This window comes from Papio anubis, chromosome 7 (genome assembly GCF_008728515.1).
Source record: "Papio anubis isolate 15944 chromosome 7, Panubis1.0, whole genome shotgun sequence".
NCBI lineage: Eukaryota > Metazoa > Chordata > Mammalia > Primates > Cercopithecidae > Papio > Papio anubis.
The window spans coordinates 42,776,581-42,798,355 of record NC_044982.1 but is presented as its reverse complement, the minus strand read 5'-3'; the positions used below and the strand labels follow the sequence as shown (position 1 = coordinate 42,798,355).

At 42.5% G+C, this 21,775-nt stretch overlaps 1 long non-coding RNA gene across 1 annotated transcript; it reads right to left on the bottom strand.

The window, feature by feature from the left end:
- Positions 1-5,701: 5,701 nt before the first annotated feature.
- Positions 5,702-21,426, bottom strand: LOC103886304. Its single transcript, XR_649811.2, has 3 exons — positions 21,390-21,426; positions 12,573-12,650; positions 5,702-6,047 (listed from the first exon to the last, which is right to left on the bottom strand). It is a non-coding gene; the product is annotated as an uncharacterized LOC103886304 (long non-coding RNA).
- Between the last annotated feature and the right edge of the window lie 349 nt (positions 21,427-21,775).

Genomic DNA, 21,775 nt, shown 5'->3' with positions numbered 1-21,775 from the left:
CACTCTTGAACAATTTTTAAGTTTCTTAATGGAGATAGGTTGAATTAATGTTTGGGGGGAAATACTGTAACTCGGCCTGGGGCAGTGGCACATAACCTGTAATCTCCGCACTTCTGGAGGCCGAGGCGGGCGGATCACTTGTCGCCAGAATTTTGAGACCAGCCTGGCCAACATGGCAAAAGCCCATCTCTAATAAAAATACAAAAAAATTAGCCAGGCGTGGTGGTGTGCACTTCTAATTCCAGCTACTTGGGAGGCTGAGGCAGGAGAATAGCTTGAACCTGGGTGGAGGAGGTTGCAGTGAGCTGAGATCACACCACTGCTCTCTAGCCTGGGCGACAGAGTGGGACTCGGTTTCAAAAAAAAAGAGACAACCAATGAAATACATAGATGACCATAATTTTGAAGTTTTAGAAACTTACAACTCACAGGGACCTTAGGTTGGATTCCCTAATTATTGTTGCACGGTATCTCTCATGACATTTTTATGAAAAAGAAAAAAGGTAAAAAAAAAAAAAAAAGGATATTATGAAAGTAAAGAAAACATAAAAATTAAAAAATTTCCTTGCCACACTTAAGAATGAATACTATTTTTATTTGGTGTGCATTGTGGTACCTGTGTGATAACATTCTGCACTGAGTTAGATAAGTGCTTTTAATTTGAGAAGTATGGCTTAAAGTCTGTATTATGTTACATTTACACATTTTTGGCCAGTAAATTTAAATAGATACACAGTTAAAGGTACCAACTTCTATTGCAATATTCTTGCCATCCTGAGTCTCTTATTAAAAGTTTTTAAAAACGTTCCTGATGCAGTTAACAAAGAACCTTGGCAAGTGAATACCTCCTTTTACTTTTATCCTTTTTGTTATATATACAGTTACATTCGAGTGAAAGTAAGCCATAATTGTAAAGATTTTCTAATAGTATTTCACATTTGCTGAACATTATAAATTGGAAAATTTTGGATATTGTTGGAATATACAAACATTGGAAATGCTGGAAATTTTATAAGGATAAAACTTTTAGTCATGTGTCTGAACAGTGAGTTTACTGCTAGTGGATTAAAAGAAACACTTTTTTAGTCATGCTTGTTCAGAGAACTTAATTTTTATTGGAGTAAGATTGTATCCTCATGCATATGAAAAATAATGAGGAGGCTGGGCACGGTGGCTCATGCCTATAATCCCAGCACTTTGGGAGGCCGAGGTGAGTGGATCACCTGAGGTCAGGAGTTTGAGATCAGCCTGGCCAACATGGTGAAACCCCGTCTCTACTAAAAATACAAAAATTAGTCAGGCATGGTGGCACATTCCTGTAGTCCCGGCTACTCAGGAGGCAAGGGAATTGCTTGAATCTGGGAGGAGGAGGTTGCAGTGAGCCGAGATTGTACCACTGCATTCCAGCCTGGGCAACAGAGTGAGACTCCACCTTTAATAATAATAATAATAATAAGGCTCAGATATTAATTGAACCCTAAACCTATTCAAAGATTTGTCCACTAAATGCTGTGAAATGTACTAGCCTCCTCTTAGTTTAACCTAAATAAAGCTAAAAAGGATTAATTCATTTTAGTTAGCTGTCTCTTGTCAAGTATTTGTTTTCAGTAATTTAGGGCAAAAGAAAGGAATACATAGATTAAAGAAGGATTAGAGTAGTGAAAATAGTTGTTTCATGTTTCAAGGAATGCTTTCAGTCTCTTTTATTCTTTATAGCATAAGCTGATTATTTTGTTTGACATGTTTTTTCAGTGACTGCTATTGATAGCACCTCTTTGTTTTGGATGTTTTCTTTTATTTTCTTTTACTGACTTTGTTGGTTTAGTTTAGCTTACAATTCCAGCCTTTCCTTACTCTGTACCTGTATCTGGCTTTTGATGTATCCTTCTTTCTGTTGCTTACCCAGGAAGGCTAACTTTTTTTCTATAAATGGAAATTCTAGACAACAGCTTGAGGGCACTGGTGGAAATGATATAGTTGTAGTGACTCCATGGTTTATTCATTGTGCCTTCAGACCTGGAAAGAGGATCCTTTGGCCAAAAAAAAAAAAAAAAAACCTAGAAGAAGATACATCCAATGATAACAGTTGTCTTGCTTTTTTTTTTTTTTTGAGACAGAATCTGGCTCTGTCACCCAGGTTGCAGTACAGTGTTTCGATCACAGCCTCGACCTCCCAGGCTCAAGAGATCCTCCCACCTCAGCCCCCCCAGTAGCTGGGACCACAGGCACTTCCATCACGCCCAGCTAATTTTTTTATTTTTTATAGAGATGGGGTTTCACCATGTTGCCCAGGCTGGTCTTGAACTCCCGAGCTCAAGTGATCCACTTGCCTCAGCCTTGCGAAGTGCTGGGATTACAAATGTGAGCCACCATGCCTGGCAGTCCCATGATATTTTGCTTTCATTTTATTTTTATGTCATTTTCAAATTCTCTTAATTATTTTTACAAATCTATAAAAATTAAACAAGACTGTATTTTAACTTGATTTTTAGTATATAATGAGTATTGCAAAGGTCAACAGTCTGAATACAATAATTAAACAACTTATATCTAGCTATACATTTCAGTTTATTCCCTTTGAAAGTTTATCGTACAGCCTTCTCAAAATATGAACAAAACGTATGAAATCAAAGGGTACCAACTTTAAACGAGTGGTATTCAAACTTTTTTGGCATGTTATTTATTTAGACATTGTAGATGTATATTACTGTATTAATATATAACATACATTATGCAATATATAGACATTTTAAGGATGAAATAAAAATATAAAGATGATTTTTTTTTTTTCTTTTGAGATAGAGTCTCCCTCTGTCACCCAGGCTGGAGTACAGTGGTGTGATCTTGGCATGGTGATGTGTGCCTTTATTCCCAGCTACTCAGGAGGCTGAGGTGGGAAGATCCCTTGAACCCATGAGTTCAAGGTTGCAGTGAGCTATGATTGCATCACTGCACTCCAGCCTGGATGACAGAGTGAGATCTGGCCTCCAAAAAATCTGTAGGTCTAGATTTTTTTTTTTTTTTTTTACATATGTGCTATTGAAGCGAGCACAGATTTTTTTTGCTTTTTTGTTTTTTAAAGAATATTTTAGGCCAGGCGCAGTGGCTCACGCCTGTAATCCCAGCACTTTGGGAGGCCAAGGTGGACAAATCACGAGGTCAGGAGTTCAAGACTAGCCTGGCCAACATGGTGAAACCCCGTCTCTACTAAAAATACAAAAAATTGGCCAGGCGTGGTGGCGGGTACCTGTAATCCCAGCTATTGGGGAGGCTGAGGCAGGAGAATCACTTGAATCCAGGACACGGAGGTTGCAGTGAGCCAAGACTGTGCCACTGCACTCCAGCCTGGGCAACAGAGTGAGACTCAGTCTCAAAAAAAAAAAAAAAGAATATTTTAAATTTATTTACATGCAGGCCGGGCACGGTGGCTCACTCCTGTAATCCCACCACTTTGGGAGGCTGGGGCTGGTCAGGAATTCAAGACCAGCCTGGCCAACGTGGTGAAACCCCATCTTATTAAAAATACAAAAATTAGCCAGGTATGGTTTCACACACCTGTAGTCCCAGCTACTCGGGAGGCTGAGGCAGGATAATCGCTTGAACTCAGGAGGCAGAGGTTGCAGTGAGCCGAGATCATGCCACTACACTCCAGCCTGGACGACAGAGTAAGACTCTGTCTCAAAAGATTGCTTACACATTGTGTTTCCATTATTTAAAAACAAGATTTGAGAGTAAATAGCAGAAAAAGTAAGAAACAAAATTTTGCATGCCTTTGTGCTATACTTCGTACTCATTTTTTTGGATATATCCACTAGTCATATCTACTAGTCAGGTTCAAAATTTGGCATCCCCTGCTTGAAATCATGTTTTCTAGAATTTTATAGGAATGGTTGAAAGCAAAAATGAAACTGTCAGGCACAGTCCTTGAAGCAGAGGATGTGGGCAGAGCGAGGACAGGGCATGTCTAAGACTTACTTTACCATGTGATCTAGGAAGCTGTCACTGTGCAAAGACAAGCACTGCTGGTTTGAATTACAATAATTTTTGGCTACTTCTCTTCACCTTCTTGGAGATCCTTCCTCAGGAATAAGGAAATAATTCAGGAAATTCACGCAGGAGCTCAGATGTATTTCCAGTCTCTGTAGTTTCCATTTTTGGCAGGCACACAGATAAGGGGATGAGAAATTAATATTGAGCCACACACAGGGGGAAGAAAATCTAGTATTCCTGAAGAAAAGGAACCTTGTTCACTGACACAAGAAAATATTAAGGAGTAAGGCTTATCAAGTATTAAATTTATATTTACTAAGCCACTCAGTGTTAGGTCAATATCCTAAGTAGAAAAGATCAAGGAGGTAATAAGTTGAAATAAAAAAAAAATTTTTAAACAAAGTTCTGAATCTCCATCTGCAATAGAGATTTGTTTTTGCGTTTTGTTCCTCTTTTAGAGATTGAAAGTAAGAGATAGGATTGACACACTTCTCCTTGTTTTTTAAGACTCAGCACAAATATTACTTCTGATGTGAAACTTTTGAGGCTACCACGTAGTTTCCCTCCTATGTTTCCTCACAGCATATTGTAATTTTTTTTTTTTTTTTTTTTTGAGACAGAATCTCACTCTGTTGCCCAAGCTGGAGTGCAGTGGCATGATACCAGCTCATTGAAACCTCAGGTGATCCTCCCACCTTAGCTTCCTGAGTAGCTGGGACCACACAAGTGTGCCACCATGCCCAGCTAATGTTTTGGTAATTTTTGTAGAGACTGGGTTTCGCCATGTTGCCCAGGCTGGTCTCGAACTCCTCACCTCAAGCGATCCACCTGCCTTGGCCTTCTAAAGTGCTGGGATTACAGGCATGAGCCACTGTGCCAGGCCTGTACCTCTATTTTTATTTATTTATTTATTTATTCATTTTGAGACAGAGTCTCACTTTTCCGCCAGGCTGGAGTGCAATGGCGCAATCTCAGCTCACTGAAACCTCTGCCTTCCAGATTCAAGTGATTCTCCTGCCTCAGCCTCCTAAGTAGCTGGGACTATAGGAGTGTACCACCAAGACCAGCTAATTTTTGTATTTTTAGTAGAGACAGGGTTTCACCATGTTGGCCAGGATAGTCTCAATCTCCTGCCCTTGTGATCCACCCTCCTCAGACTCCCAAAGTGCTGGGATTACAGGCATGAGCCACCACGCCCAGGCTTGTACCTCTATTTTTGAAAAGCATTATGATATAATTGTTCCTTTCAAATAAAATGTGACTGAGGCCAGGCACCATGGCTCATGCCTGTAATCCTAGCACTTTGTGAGGCTGAGGTGGGTAGATCACCTGAGGTCAGGAGCTAGAGATCAGCCTGGCCAACATGGTGCAACCTGTCTCTACTAAAAATACAAAAATTAGCCACGTGTGGTGGTGGGCGCCTGTAGTCCCAGTTACTTGGGAGGCTGAGGCAGGAGAATCGCTTGAACCTGGGAGGCGGAGGTTTCGGTGAGCCAAGATCGCCCCATCGCATTCCAGCCTGGGGGACAAGAGCAAAACTCCGTCTCAAAAGAAACAAACACACACAAATAAAACATGACTGAGACTGCGGTTTTGTTTTTGTTTTTGTTTTTTCTTTTTGATCCATGGTACTGCAGGGTGAAAGAACTATTTTCCTTCCCATCTGAGGTTCATGACTGAGACCCCAGAACCAAAAATAGATTAACAAGAGAAAAGCATACACATTTATTTAATGTAAGTTTTACGTGATGTGGAGCCTTCATAAGGAAATGAAGAACCGAAGCAACAGTTAAACAGAAGTGTTTTTACGCTAGATCTGATGAAGAAGTGGATAGTTACGGAGAAGCACGGCAGGAAAAATGAAGTATGATCTAATGGCAAGAAGCTGAAGGGCATTTTGCAAGGCCTGTTTGTTCAGATTCTTCTGAGTTCCTGTGTCTTCATTGATAAGGATGTTCCTTTTCTTCAGGTATAGGGAGGGTACTTCTCTAGTGAGGGACTTATGACCTGCTTCAGAGAAAGGTCAGAAACGTCCTTTTCGGCTTTATGACCTGCTTCTGGAGAAAAGAGGGGAAAGGTGAGAATGACCCTCCTCCTTCTGCTGTCTTCTCGAATGCCAAGGTGTTGTATTTTGGGATAGCACATCATGAACTCCACCAGCACCTAGTACAGTGAAAGTGTTCAGGACACCGCCAAACCTCTCCCAGAGTCAGGTGTGTAAACCAGCCTGAGCGGCAGCCACAGCTGCAGGGCCGCCGTGGAGCCCAGAGTAGCAACCCTGGGGGAGCAGCATGAGGCGACGCTGGCTGCGGGGACCCGGTGACAGCATCAGAGGTAATAGGTTTTGACAAGTTTGCATCATGCGTGAATATAAGCTAGTCGTTCTTGGCTCAGGAGGGGTTGGAAAGTCTGCTTTGACTGTACAATTTGTTCAGTGAAATTTTGTTGAAAAATATGATCCCATGATAGAAGATTCTTATAGAAAGCAAGTTAAAGTGGCCAGTGCTGTAATCCCAGCACTTTTGGGAGGCCGAGGCGGGCGAATCACCCAAGGTCGGGAGTTTGAGACCAGCCTTGACCAATATGGAGAAACCCTGTCTCTACTAAAAACACAAAAAATTAGCCAGGTGTAGTGGTGTATGCCTGTAATCCCAGTTACTTGGGAGGCTGAGGCAGGAGAATCGCTTGAACCCAGGAGGCAGAGGTTGCAGTGAGCCGAGACCGTGCCATTGCACTCCAGTATGGGCAACAAAAGCGAAACTCCATCTCAAAAAAAAAAAAAAAAAAAAAAGTTATTGGGACAAAAAGAAAAGAAAAAACTATCAAGAACTTTTTTTTTTTTTGGACAATTCAGGAAACTAGAATGGACTGGATCATTAAATGCCTTAGCCATAAATATGGTATTGTGGTTATATAGGAGAATTTTTTTCTTTTTTTAACAAAATAAATTGAGACAGAGTCTCGCTATGTTTCCCAGGCTGGTCTCAAACTCCTGGGCTCAAACAATCCGCCTACCTTGGCTCCCAAAGTGCTGAGATTACAGGTGTGAGCTACCATGCATGGCCAGGAGAATGTTCTTGTTCTTAGGACATACTATTTGGTGGTGAAATGTCATGATGCCTGCAACTTACTTTCAAATGGTTCAGAAAGAGAGAGAGAGAAAAAAATGCAAATTTATAGAATGCTAACAAATGGTGAATCCAGGCAAAGATTATATGGGGATGTATTATGCTATAATTTTCTTTTCTTTTTCTAATTTGAAATTAAAAGAGAACATGATTTAAAACAAATTTTGTTTTGTTTTGTTTTGTTTTGAGACAGAGTCTCGATCTGGCCCAAGCTGGAGTGCTATGGCATGATCTCGGTTCACTGCAACCTCTGCCTCCCAGGTTCAAGCAGTTCTTCTGTCTCAGCCTCTCCAGTAGCTGGGACTACAGGCGCCCACGACCATCTGGCTAATTTTTGTATTTTCAGTAGAGATAGGGTTTCACCATATTGGTCAGGCTGGTCTCAAACTCCTGACCTCAGGTGATCCACCCTCCTCGGCCTCCCAAAGTGCTGGGATTACAGGCATGAGCCACCACGCCTAGCCAACAAAAAAGTTTTTAAAAGAGTTTTAAACTCCTTAAAAGAGTTTTCCTCCTTGAAGGCTACTGTAATACACATGGTTTTTAGAAGCAAAATAAAGTGCATTTTAACCCCTGAATCATATTTTACTTTATTTTGTTTATTTATTTTTTTCAAGAGACAGAGTCTCAGCCTGGTTTGGTGGGTCAGGTTTGTAATCTCAGGACTTTGGAAAGCCAAGGCAGGAGGATTGCTTGGGGCCAGAGATATGAGAATAGCCTGGGTAAATGGCGAGACCCTGTCTCTATAAAAAATAAAAAGGCCAGCCATCATAATGGCTCAGGCCTGTAATCTCAGCACTTTGGGAGGCTGAGGCAGGAGGATTGCTTGATACCAGGAGATCAAGCCCAGCCTGGGCAACATAGCAAGACCTAACAAAAGACAAGGTCTTGCTCTGTCCCCCAAGCAGGAGTGCAATGGCATGATTATAGCTCAGTACAGCCTTAAACTCCCAGGCCCAAGTAATTCTCCCACCTCAGCCTCACGAGTGGCTGGAATGATAAGGGCACATGCCACCATGCCCAGCTAATTTATTTTTTATTTTTTGTAGAGATGGGGACTTGCCCTATGTTGCCCAGGCTGGTCTCCCGTCAAGGGTTCACCTGAAGCGATCCTCGTGCCTCTGCCTTCCAAAGTGCTAGGATTACAGGTGTGAACTACTGCACCTGGCCCTGAATCATATTTTAATTTACAACTGAGTTCTAAACTTTTGTCTTCCCCAAAAAATTTTAAAAGGAAGGCAATATAGATAACTCCAAACAAATTTGTAAAATGGAATTCATTGGCATCAGACCAGGAGAATTAAAATTTGGGGGCTAGCTGTTAGGCATAAGTAGAAAATATGACTTAATCTGGGAATGTCTGGTCACAGATAAAACTGACATACATGTGAGTCCCCAGACTGGACTAATGACATATAACTGAAAGCTTAGAAGAGTGTTTTGTAAAGAGCCCCACTGTTTGTATCCGTGAAAGTCCAGTCAGAAAAATAGAAGCCACTGTTTGAAAGAGAGAAACTAGTTCAGGGAATTGTTTACACAGGGGATGAACAGCTGAGGCTAAGAAGTTCAAAGTGGACGGTGAGGGCCAGGTGCAATGGCTCATGCCTATAATCCCAGCACTCTGGGAATCCATCGTGGGAGGACTGCTTGGGCCCAGGAGTTTGAGACCAGCCTGGGCAACATAGTGAGACCCCCATCTCTACCAAAAAAAAAAATTCTGTTCTTTTGACTCTTTTTAAAAATTATTTATTTTACTTTAAGCTCTGAGATACATGTGTAGAACGTGCAGGTTTGTTACATAAGTATACATGTGCCATGGTGGTTTGCTGCACCCATCAACCCGTCATCTAGGTTTTAAGCGCTGCATGCATTTGTCCTAATGCTCTCCCTTCCTTTGTCCCCCACCCTACAACAGGCCCCAGTGTGTGATGTTCCCCTCCCTATGTCCAAAGAATTTAAAAATTAGCTGGGCGTGGTGGCACACACCTGTGGCCCCAGCTACTTGGGAGGCTGAGGTGGGCAGATTGCTTGAGCTGGAGAGGTCGAGGTTGCAGTGAGCTGTGATTGTGCCACTGCATTCCAGAGTGGGCAACAGAGTGAGACCTTGTCTCAAAACAAAACAAAACAAAACAAAGGGGACAGTGAAGCAACTCAGAGTTAACATCAGCAGAAAGCCACGACCTGGTAGAGACAGGGTTTCACTGTGTTAGCCAGGATGGTCTCGATCTCCTGACCTCATGATCCGCCCACCTCGGCCTCCCAAAGTGCTGGAATTACAGGCGTGAGACACCACACCCGGCCTATATGTGACTGACTTTGAAAAAACAACAAGAAATATGAAACTCTAGTAATAATGGTTGAGTTGATTTAAGACTAATGAAAAGACAGGATTTGAAAAATAATGTCTTCTGACCATATCTGGACTTACATAGGATTGCTGCGAAACATTAAGTTTCCTTTGCATCTTCAATAAATAATCTATTTTTAAAAAAAATTATGTCTGCCCTGGCCAGGTGTGTTGGTGCATGCCTGTAGTCCCAGCTACTCGAGAGGCTAAGGCAGGAGGATTGCTTGAGCCAAGAGGTCGAAGCTGCAGTGAGCCATGATTATGCCACCGCACTGCCACCTGGGTGACAGAGCAAGACCCTGTCTCAATGAATAAGTAAACATATATATCATTGATACCAACTAACTACTCTTGCGTCGATAAAAATCTCTTAAGAGTGGATTTTTTTTTTTTTTTAAACAGAGTCTTGCTCTGTTGTCCAGGCTGGAGTGCAGTGGCATGATCTCAGCTCACTGCAACCTCCGCCTCCTGGGCTCAGGCAATTATCCTGCCTCAGCCTCCCGAGTAGTTGGGATTACAGGTGCCTGCCCCTACACCTGGCTAATTTTTTGTATTTTTAGTAGAGACAGGGTTTCACCATGTTGGCCAGGCTGGTCTTGAACTCCTGACCTCAAGTGATCCACCCACCTCAGACTCCCAAAGTGCTGGGATTACAGGCGTGAGCCACTGCTCCCAGCCAATAGTGGAATTCTTTTTCCAGGAGAATGTATAATGCTAAATTTTGAATACTTGGTTGAGTGAAGGTAAAGCATCATCCATGTGATACTAAAAAAGCTCCTGGAACAGCTGGTGTCATCTGGGGAGCAGTTTCTTTGTTGTTGTGTGGTTAAGTATTGTACCATATGCGTTATCCAGTGGCAGGGAGCTGTGCAATGTGACAAGACTGCAGAAGTGCAGGTTTAGCAGTGCCACAGAGCTCCATTAATTATTCTTCTAGGTGTACTGTTCTCCAGACAGGAAGGAAATTCTGGGACAACGTTGTTTAAACTTTTCAGTCTGTAGACCACTTCAGGGGAAGAAAAGAAAACCTTGTATTTCACTTCTCCTGCCCATTCCCCTTCCCTCTATAAAGAAAGCCTCTCTGGGGAGAGAGGGACAAAAGACCTTAGATCTACTTCTTTGTTAGCTGAATCACTTAATGATCCTGGAAGCCAGTGAATGGGGTTGAGATTGAAGGTAGGCAGTACAGAGGAGAGAGGGATGAGTAAAATACCAGAGGAAACAAGATGCAATGGGCAGAAGTCGGTGAGTCTGTAATTAGATAGTCATCATAAAATTTAGAATCTAAATTAAATATGCCTTATCAAGCAGAGTCAATAAAATAAAAAATAAAAATAAGAAAATAAATTGAATATGCCAAAATGGCAGGGGCGTTTTGTTCAGCTTGCACAATCTTTTTTTTTTCTTAATCTTTTTTTTTTTTTTTTTTTTGAGATGGAGTCTGGCTCTGTCGCCCAGGCTGGAGTGCAGTGGCACAATCTCGGCTCACTGCAACCTCCACCTCCCGGGTTCAAGCAATTCTCTTGCCTCAGCCTCCTGAGTAGCTGGGATTTCAGGTGCTGGCCAACATGCCCAGTTAATTTTTGTTTTGTTTTGTTTTTTTTTTTTTAAGTAGAAATGGGGTTTCACCATGTTGGCTAGGCTGGTCTCGAAGTCCTGACCTCAAGTGATCTGCTCACCTTGGCCTCCCAAAGTGCTGGGATTACAGGCATGAGCCACTGCACCCAGCCGATTTTTTTTTTTTTAATTTTTCTTACTTTTTAAAAATTTTGCATGTGTCTTATGTATAATCATTTAAATTAAGTTATTTGACATTAAAAATAGAGAATTTCATATAAAAATCTAAATTCTAGCTTCTCTTATAGATTGGGATGCCGTGGCCACACTGCGCCCTGATTCCTACATGGCGGTCACTTGAACCCTCTCCAGTCCACCATGTCCCAGCCTTATCTGGTTCAGTCATGTATGTTACTTGCCTGGCCCCTGTATGCAAATAATCCTTTTTCCTTTCTTCTCTGCATTCTAAATTGCCTAAGGGTTTGCACTATCACCCTCATATTCTGTCTTTTTGTATTGAATCAGCTTCTGTCATGATTAGTGTCCATTTGTTAAGCTACTATTTGAATTAATGAAAACTCATCTCAGAAATTCCAATGAATATCCCCCATGATACATCATTTCAATTTTTTGTGTGAAAGGAGGGATATATGAAAGCCATTGTGTAAGCTGGTCACAGTAGCTCACGCCCGTAATCCCAGCACCTTGGGAAGTCAAGGTGGGCAGATTGCTTGAGCGTGGACGTTCAACATGGTGAAACCCCATCTCAACAAAAAATACAAAAAATCAGCTGGGCGTGGTGGCACCTCTGTAGTCCCAGTTACTTGGGAGGCTGAGGTGGGATCGCTTGAGCCCAGGAGGTCGAGGCTGCAGTAGCCATGATCATGCCACTGCACTCCAGCCTGGGTGATGAAGTGAGACCATGTCTCAAAAAAAAAAAAAAAAATTGTATGATTACATGCACAGACACATCTCTGCCTACAACTGAAAGAATTTGAGATGACTTGAAGTAAAATTAGACTATAACAACAAAACAAGTGACAAATCACCCCACAATAAAAGGCAAAAATCCAGTAAAAAATGTCAATCAGCTGAAGTTAAGCCTTCATGTTGTAAGCCTCCTTTGGGTCATTCCCTTTTGTAGTACTTACCCAGTTAAAACTTCGTTTGATGCCTTAAACCCCTGCTAGACTATAAACTCTTAATGGCAGGGACTTTGTCAATCTTATATATTGCCATATTCCAAAGTGCATAGCATAGAGCCTCATTAGTTCAATAATAGATGAAAATGTATCAGGAACCTTTTCCCTCAGTTGCTGCCAAAGAAAAGCTATAGCAATCAAACATAAAATTGTTTTTCAGACTCTTAGCAGCCAGGACAAAGAAAGAAGCAGCCAAAGGTCTTGGCCTGTAGCCTGTCGATATTGCAGGATTAGCCCCTGTCCCAGAAAGCAGTGTGGATAAAACAAACAAACTAAACCTCTAGCTAAGAAAGTTGCTCTGGATTCATAGTTGTTGGTGCCTTGAGGAGTAGGGTACAAGGTGCATACCACTAGTCTGGTTTCCAGGACGGGACTTTGGTCACTTGGAGATCATAGTCATAGAGGAGCTGGTTTTCAGACAGGCACCTAGACGATGAAGAACAAAACACAGGACATATTAATTGCAATGAGGATTTAGGAGGTGGCAGAATCCTATTACTAGGTCTGGCCAATAAGATTATAAGAGGACAGGTTGAGCATGGTGGCTTACACCTTTAAGCCCAGCACTTTGGGAAGCCAGGGCAGGAGGATGGCTTGAGCCCAGGAGTTTGAGACCAGCCTGGGCAATACAGTGAGACCCCATCTCTAAAAAATTGTTTTAAAAAAGGTTAGAATAGAACAAGCTTAACTTGTAGGAAGTAACCAGAGCTGAAATAAACTTCCACTTTCAGAATTGGTTCCAGCATCTAGAGATAGGTCAAGACTGTAGTGCCTAGGGAACAATCTAAGAATGGAGAATAAGGAAGGCCATTAAAAATTATAGGGGTATGCCAGGCATAGTGGCTCATGCCTGTAATCCCAGCACTTTGGGAGGCCAAGGCAGGCAGATTGCTTGAGCTCAGGAGTTCAAGACCCACCTGGGCAACAAGGTAAAACCCTGTCTCTTAAAAAAAAAAAAAAAAAAGGAAAAGAAAAGGAAAAATTTGCTGAGTATGGTGGCATGCACCTGTGGTCCCAGCTACTCAGGAGGCTGAGGTAGGAGGATCACTTGAGCCCAGGAGGCAGGGGTTGCAGTGAGTCAAGATTGTGTCACTGCATTGTAGCCTGGGCAATAGAGCCAGATCCTGTCTCAAAAAAAAAATTCTAGGGGCAATATATATATATTTAAGATGGGGTCTTGCTCTGTTGTCCTGACTGGACTGCAGCAGCACAATCACAGCTCACTGCAGCCTTGGCCTCCAGGCACAAGCAGTCCTCCTACCTTAGCCTCCCAAGTAGCTGCGACCACAGGTATGTGCCATCATGCCTGGCTAATTATTTTTTATTTTTATCTTTTGTAGAGACAGGGTCTTATCATGTTGCCCAGGCTTACGTATAATATTGAACTAGTTACCTCATCTCATGATGTCTTATTTTACATAGTCATATGGAAAAACAAAATTAAAATAATGAAATACCAGCGGAAAGATGTGACATACTGCAAAAATGCATTAAAACTCCAAGATCTTGGCTGGGTGCGGTGGTTCACGCCTGTAATCCCAGCACTTTGGGAGGCCGAGGCAGGCGGATCACGAGGTCAGGAGATCGAGACCATCCTGGCTAACACGGTGAAATCCTGTCTTTACTAAAAATACAAAAAATTAGCCGGGCCTGGTGGCAGGCGCCTGTAGTCCCAGCTACTCGGGAGGCTGAGGCAGGAGAATGGTGTGAACCTGGGAGGCGGAGCTTGCAGTGAGCCGAGATCGTGCCACTGCAGTCCAGCCTGGGCGACAGAGCAAGACTCCGTCTCAAAAAAAAAAAAAAAAAATCTCCAAGATCTTGATGTAAGCAATAGTGAAAAATACCCATAAAAATGTTAAGTAAAGCTAAACTCCCCTATCCTGTGTGAACTTGAATGCTATTATGCCACATTCATCAACCTCTTTGGGCTCCCTCTGGTGGCACGTTAGTCCTCAGTAATAACTGAGTATTTTCGAGAATTTCTTGTAAATTCCTGTGGATGAAAGCTTCATTGAATAGTTTTTAGCTAACCAGTCATAAATATTCAAATAAGTGTAAAATGATAGCTGGGCACAGTCACTTATGCCTGTAATCCCAGCACCTTTGGAGGCTAATGCAGGAGGATCACTTGAGCCAAGGAGTTTGGGACCAGCCTGGGCAACATAGTGAGACACTGTTTCTATGGAAATAAAAAAAAGGGGAGGCACATGCCTGTGGTCCTAGCTATTCAGGAGGCTGAGGTGGGAGGATCGTTTGAGCTCAGGAGATTGAAGCTGCAGTGAGCTGTGACTGTGCCACTGCAGTCCAGCCTGGGTAACAGAGCAAGACCTGATATCCACTGTGTGAGCCACTGTGCCCAACCAAACATTTTTAATAGAAAAATTTTTTTAATTCATCAACCCTGACCTACAGAAGTCAATTTAAAAAAAAAAAGAAAAGAGAGAGACAGGGTCTCACTATATTGCCCAGGTTGGTCTTTAACTCTTGGCCTCAAGTGTTCCTCCTGCCTGGGTCTCCCAAAGTGCTGGGATTACAGGGATAAGTCCTCATGCCTGACCTAAAATCAGTCAATTTTTGATGTTGTTGAGGAAATAGAGTCACAGAAACCCTTATACTCTCTTGATGTGACTGAAAATTTGCTCATGACTTTGGATAAAAATTTAGTATTGTCTTATAAATTGAAAATGTCATTTCTAATGCAGCAATTTCACTCCTAAGTATTTACCTTAGAGAAACTTTGGCACAAACACCAACAGACGTATGCGGAAATTTCTTAGCTAAAGAGTTCATAATAGCAAAACCTGGACACATCATAGAAGGATAAAACTGTGGTGTATTAAAAACACAAAACACAGGCTGGGTACAGTGGCTCATGCCTGTAATCCCAGTATTTTTGGAGGCTGAGGCGGGTGGATCACCTGAGGTCAGGAGTTCAAGACCAGCTGGCCAACAGGGTGAAACCCCATCTCTACTAAAAAAATACGAAAATTAGCTGGGCTTGGTGGTGTGTGCCTGTGATCCTAGCTACTCAGGAGGCTGAGGCATGAGAATCGCTTGAACCTGAGAGGGGGAGGTTGCAGTGAGCCGAGATCATGCCACTGCACTTCAGCCTGGGTGACAGAGTGAGACTCTGTCTCAAAAAAAAAAAAAAAAACGAAAAAACAAACAACAAAAAAACCTGAAACACTATACAGCAGTGAAAATGGGTAAACTATAGCTGTAGGCATGAATATGGATGAGAACCTCAAAAATGCTAAATGGGGAAAAATGTATCACAGAAAAATATATAGAGTATGATTCCATTATGTAAAGGTCAAGGACAGGCTGGGTGCGGTGGCTCATGCCTGTAATCCCAGCACTTTGGGAGGCAGAGACGCATGTATCCCTTGAGCCCAGGCATTTGAGACCAAATGTGGGCAGCATGGCAAAACCCTGTCTCTACAAAAAATACAAAAATTAGCAGGGTGTGGTGGTGTGCACCTGTGGTACCAGCTACTTGGGGGGCTGAGGTGGGAGGATTGCTGGAGGCCAGGAGGTTGAGACTGCAGTGAGCTGTGGTCATGCCACTGTACTCCAGCCTGGGTGGCAGAGTGAGACCCCATCTCAAAAACAAACAAACAAACAAACAAAAAACCTCAGCAAACAGTACTTCTTATCTCCATCAAGCTACCTATTAGCAATACATCTTTTACTTTTAAAAAATCTAAGCTATAGGTCAGGCGCAGTGACTCACACCCGTAATCACAGCATTTTGGGAGGCAAAGGTGGATGGATCACTTGAGTAGGAGTTTGAGACCAGCCTGGCCAACATGGTGAAACCCCCATCTCTACTAAAAAATGCAAAAATTAGCTGAGCGTGGTGGCGTGCACCTGTAATCCCAGCTATTTGGGAGGCTGAGGGAGGAGAATTGCTTGAACCTGGGAGACAGAGGTTGCTGTGAGCCGAGACTCTTCCACTGTACTCCAACCTGGGTGGCAGAGCAAGACTCTGTCTCAAAAACAAAACAAAACAAAAACAAATCTAAGCTATATTACTTTTTTCTTTTGGAGCTGGAGTTTTGCTCTTGTTGCCCAAGCCATAGTGCAATGAAGCAATCTCGGTTCACTGCAACCTCCACCTCCCAGATTCAAGCGATCCTCCTGCCTCAGCCTCCCAAGTAGCTGGGATTACAGGTGCGCATCACCACACCCAGCTAATTTTTTGTATTTTTAGTAAAACGGAGTTTCACCATGTTAGCCAGGCTGGTCTCGAACTCCTGACTTCAGATGATCTGCATGCCTTGGCCTCCCAAAGTGCTGGGATTATAGGCGTGAGCCACCATGCCCAGCCTATATTACATTTTAAAAGAAGTTATTTGTTATTTTATTATTGTTTATTAGTCATACAATAAATTTTACTGTTTAAACTCCATTTTGTTATTATAATTTTATTTAAATGCTATTTATTTTATTGCTTAAAAAAGTTTTTTTTTTTAGACAGGGTCTCATTCTGTCACCCAGGCTGGAATGCAGTGGCTCAATCACAGCTCACTGCAGTCTCAACCACCCGGGCTCAAGCAATCCTCCCACCTTAGGCCCCTAAGTAGCTGGTACCACAGGTGCACATGACCATGCCCTGAGAATTTTTGTATATTTTGAAAAGACAGAGGTCTCGCCATGTTGCCCAGGCTGGTCTCAAACTCCTGGGCTCAAGCAATCCACCCGCCTCACCCTCCTAAAGTGCTGGGATTACAGGCGTGAGCCACTGCTCCTGGCCAATACACTATATTTTTTAAAGCCTATTTTTAAAATACATTTTTTGTTTGTTTGTTTTTGCTTTTTTAGAGATGGGGATCTCACTATGCTGCCTGTGCTACAATATAGTGTTATTTACAAGTGCAAACATACCATGTTATAGACTGAAACTCCTGGGTTCAAACAGTCTTCCTGCCTCAGCCTCCTGAATAGCTGGGGCTACAGGCATGCACCAACATGCCCAGCAAAAAGAAGCTATTTTTAATATGGTTATTATGAGCAAGACTGTTATGTCTAAAGCAACAGACTTCAGTTTTACATGAAAAGTGCAGATACCAATGCATTTGCCTCTGATGATCTGTGATTATTCTTCTGACAGAATGATCTCTTGTTTGAGCTAAGCACATCTTGTTTGAAATATGATTACATATTTAGCAATCCTGACCTCTCATAGGACTTTCACACCTATAATAAAATTATTAATGCGTTGCATTTGTAAGGCATTTCATGGATTTTCTAGTGTCACTAGAAGACGTTTCCCTCATTGTACAGTTTAGAAAGCTGAAGACAAGAGTAATAAAAAGGGGCCAGGCATGGTGGCTCATGCCTGTAATCCCGGCATTTTGGGAGACCGAAGTGGGCAGATCAAGAGGTCAGGAGATCGAGACCAGCCTGGCCAACATGGTGAAACCCCATCTCTACTAAAAATACAAAAAATTGGCCAGGCGCAGTGGCTCACGCCTGTAATCCCAACACTTTGGGTTCATGCAATAATTTATCTGATTTGTTGTAAGTTTCAGACTTGCCATCATCTAGACATTCCTGTTCATCAGAGCGGTGGGAATTTTCATTTTCATTGTGGCATGGAACTCACTAATCATCTGCTACCGTGGTAATCAATAGGAATAAATATTCTAATAAACATTCACTTAAAGTCTGCAGTGAATTCAGATGCTATTTAAATGAAAAACAATACACTGATATAGGTCAGTGTGTTCCCTCCTCCTTGGTGTGCTTACTAATTTACCGAATGTACTCTGAATGCTTTTAATGGTAAAGGAAAAGTACTAGGTGCTCTTTTTAATGTGTTAACTGAGAAGAAGCCTAGTTTCTCAGCCCATTAACAAAAGCTATTACAATACCTCCGCTAAAATACTGGCAGATCAGCCAGGGCAACATAGTGGGACCCCGTGTCTACAAAAAAAAAAAAAGATTAGCCAGGGGTGGTGGCACACATCTGTAGTCCCAGCTACTTTCGGAGCCTGAGGCAGGAGGATCACTTGAGGCAAGGAGGTTGAGGCTGAGTGAGCCATGGTGGCATCACTACATTCCAGCCTGTGTAACAGAGACCCTGTCTCAAAAAATAATAATAAATAAAATCGGTCTGGCATAGTGGCTTACGCCTGTAATCCCAACACTTTGGGAGACTGAGGCAGGTGGATCACCTGAGGTCAGGAGTTCAAGACCAGCCTGGCCAACATGGCAAAACCCAGTCTCTACTAAAAATACAAAAATTAGCTGGGCACTGTGGCAGGCACCTGTAATCCCAGATACTCAGGATGCTGAGGCAGGAGAATCACTTGAACCTGGGAGGTAGGGGTTGCAGTGAGCCGAGATCATACCACTGCACTCCAGCCTGGGCAACAGAGTGAGACTCTGTGTCAAAAATAAGTAAATAAAGGCCGAGCATGGTGGCTCATGTCTGTAATCCCAGCACTTTTGGAGGCCGAGGCAGGTGGATCACCTGAGGTCAGAAGTTTGAGACCAGCCAGACCAACATGGCAAAACCCCGTCTCTACTAAAAATACAAAATTAGCTGGGCGTGGTGGTGGGCGCCTGTAATCCCAGCTACTTGGGAGGCTGAGGCAGGAGAATCACTTGAACCCAGGAGGTGGAGGTTGCACAGAGCCGAGATCATGCCATTGCACTCCAGCTTGGGCGACAAGAGCAAAACTCCATCTCAAAATAAATACATAAATAATAAATAAATAAATAAAATAAAATACTGGCAGATTGCCCTTCCTAAATTGTGAGCTTCTTGGAGACACAGATCATGTCATATTATTAATGCTTATAATTCTGTCAGTGCCTAACATGCTGCCTTGAGTTTCATTAAATGGCTTAAACTGTTGTTTAAGCCATGCAATTTATGGCATTTGTTATAGCATATTAAGACAATTATTAATACAATAATTGAAACTCTACCTACCAAATTATAGCTATTTTATTTATTAAAACCTTCTCTCTTTAGCCAAGTGTAGTAATGCACACTTGTAGTCCCAGCTACTTGGGAGGCTGGGGCAGGAGGATTGCTGGATCCTGGGACATCAGGGCTGCAGTGAGCCATGATCACACCACTGCACTACATCCTGGGTGACAGAGCAAGACCCTGTCTCAAAAAAGAAAAACAAGAAAAAAACTTCTCTCTTGTCTTCAGTTTTCTCTTTTTCTTTCTTTCTTTCTTTCTTTTTCTTTTTTTTTTTTTTTTTTTTTGAGACAGAGTCTTGCTCTGTCACCCAGGTTGGAGTGCAGTGGTGCGATCTCGGCTCACTGAAACCTCAGCCTCCTGGGTTCAAGCAATTCTCCTGCCTCAGCCTCCCAAGTAGCTGAGACTACAGGTGCGTGTCACCACCACCCAGCTAAGTTTTGTATTTTTCATAGATTGGGTTTCACCATCTTGGCCAGGCTGGTCTCAAACTCCTGACCTCAAGTGATCTGCCCACCTTGGCCTCCCAGAGTGCTGGGATTACAGGTGTGAGCCACCATGCTCATCCAGAACTGGGAATTTCTTTTTTTTTTTTTTTTTTTGAGACGGAGTCTTGCTCTGTTGCCCAGGCTGGAGTGCAGTGGCCAGATCTCAGCTCACTGCAAGCTCCGCCTCCCGGATTCACGCCATTCTCCTGCCTCAGCCTCCTGAGTAGCTGGGACTACAGGCGCCCGCCACCTCGCCCGGCTAGATTTTTGTAGTTTTTAGTAGAGACGGGGTTTCACCGTGTTAGCCAGGATGGTCTCGATCTCCTGACCTCGTGATCCGCCCGTCTCGGCCTCCCAAAGTGCTGGGATTACAGGCTTGAGCCACCGCGCCCGGCCCAGAACTGGGAATTTCTAAGCCAAAGATTATTTTTGTACACAGTCACCATTCCTCTACAGGCAAACAAACTAAAATACATTGTTATTTAATTTTAGAGACTCCTAGAGATTTTCTAAACTAGGATTTACAATTGTTTTTTTAAAAAAACAGTGGCACACTACCTTTAAACAAAATCACATACAGCAGCCCAACATATAAAACTACTGTTTGGGAGGAGGTAGGAAATTCTTTATCTGACAAATGGAGAAAATCAGTAAGCTATATTTTGAGGCTTCTGATGAGTAAGATGACTCACAGCTGAAAGAATTTGCCCTTGACTGCTATGTCAGAATACTATGTCAAAACAGAGGACAGTCCTGCAATTCAGAGCAAGAATAGTGGGAAACCATATTTTCTATTCCATTCCCAGAAAATAAATTATTATGAATGGAAATATGTCCAAATATGGTTAACATCTTCTACTTATACTTCTCATACAAAGTGGTATATGGGCCAGGTACAGTGCCTCGTGTCTGTAATCCCAGAACTTTGGGAGGCTGAGGTGGGAGGATTGCTTGTGCTCAGGAGTTCAAGGCTGCGGTGAGCAGCCTGGGTGACAGAGCAAGACCCTGTCTCAAACAAAACAAAACAAAAACAAATTGGTGTATGTAACCAGTCTGAGAATTTCAACTTTGAAGACTCAGAGAAGATAATTAGTGTAATTTAAAATTTTCCATGTTACAGTTCTGTAATAGTGGAGTAGTTTGTATTGGATCAACATTCCCACATACAATAATAATATATTTTTTAAAGATAGGGTCTCCTCTGTCACATAGGCTGGAGTGCAGTGGCTCAATCATAGCTCACTATAACCTGGAACTCCTGGGCCTAAGGGATCCTCCAGCCTCAGCCTCCCAGGTAGCTAGGACAACAGGCACAGGCCATCATGCCTGGCTAGTTTTTTAATTTTTGGTAGAGGCAGGGTCTTGCTATTTTGCTCAGGTTGGTCTCAAACTCCTGGACTCAACTGATTCTCCCATCTCAGCCTCCCAAATGCTGGGATTACAGGCATGAGTCACCATGCCAGACTGAGAGTAGATCTTGAATGTTCTAACTACATATGAAAAAACGGTAACTATGTGAGGCAATGGATATATGATATGATATGGTTAAGCTTTACGTCACCACCCAAATCTCATTTTGTATTGTAATCCCCAGGTGCTGAGGGAGGAGGCTGGTGGGTGGTGATTGGATTATGGGGACATTTCTCCCCATCCTGCTCTCCTGATAGTGAGTGAGTTCTCACAAGATCTGGTAAGTTTATAAGGCAATTTTCCCTGCTCTTGCTCACACTTTCTTACCTGCCCCGTTGTAAGATGTGCCTGCTTCCCCTTCCTCTGCGATTGTAAGTTTCCTGAGGCCTCCCCAGCCATTCGGAACTGTGAGTCGATTAAACCTCTTTTTAAAAAAATAAATAAATAAATAAATGACCCAGTCTTGGGTTTGTCTTTACAGCAGTGTGAAAATGGATGAATACATGCTAATTAGCTTGATTGTGGTATTCATTTAACACTATATGCATATGTGAAAACATCATGTTGTACACCATCAATATATACAACTTAATTTTATTATTTTATTTATTTATTATTCTTAAAATTTTTCCTGAGACTGAGTCTTGCTCTGTCACCCGGCCTGTAGTGCAATGGCATGATTATAGCTCGCTGCAGCTTCAACCTCCTGGGTT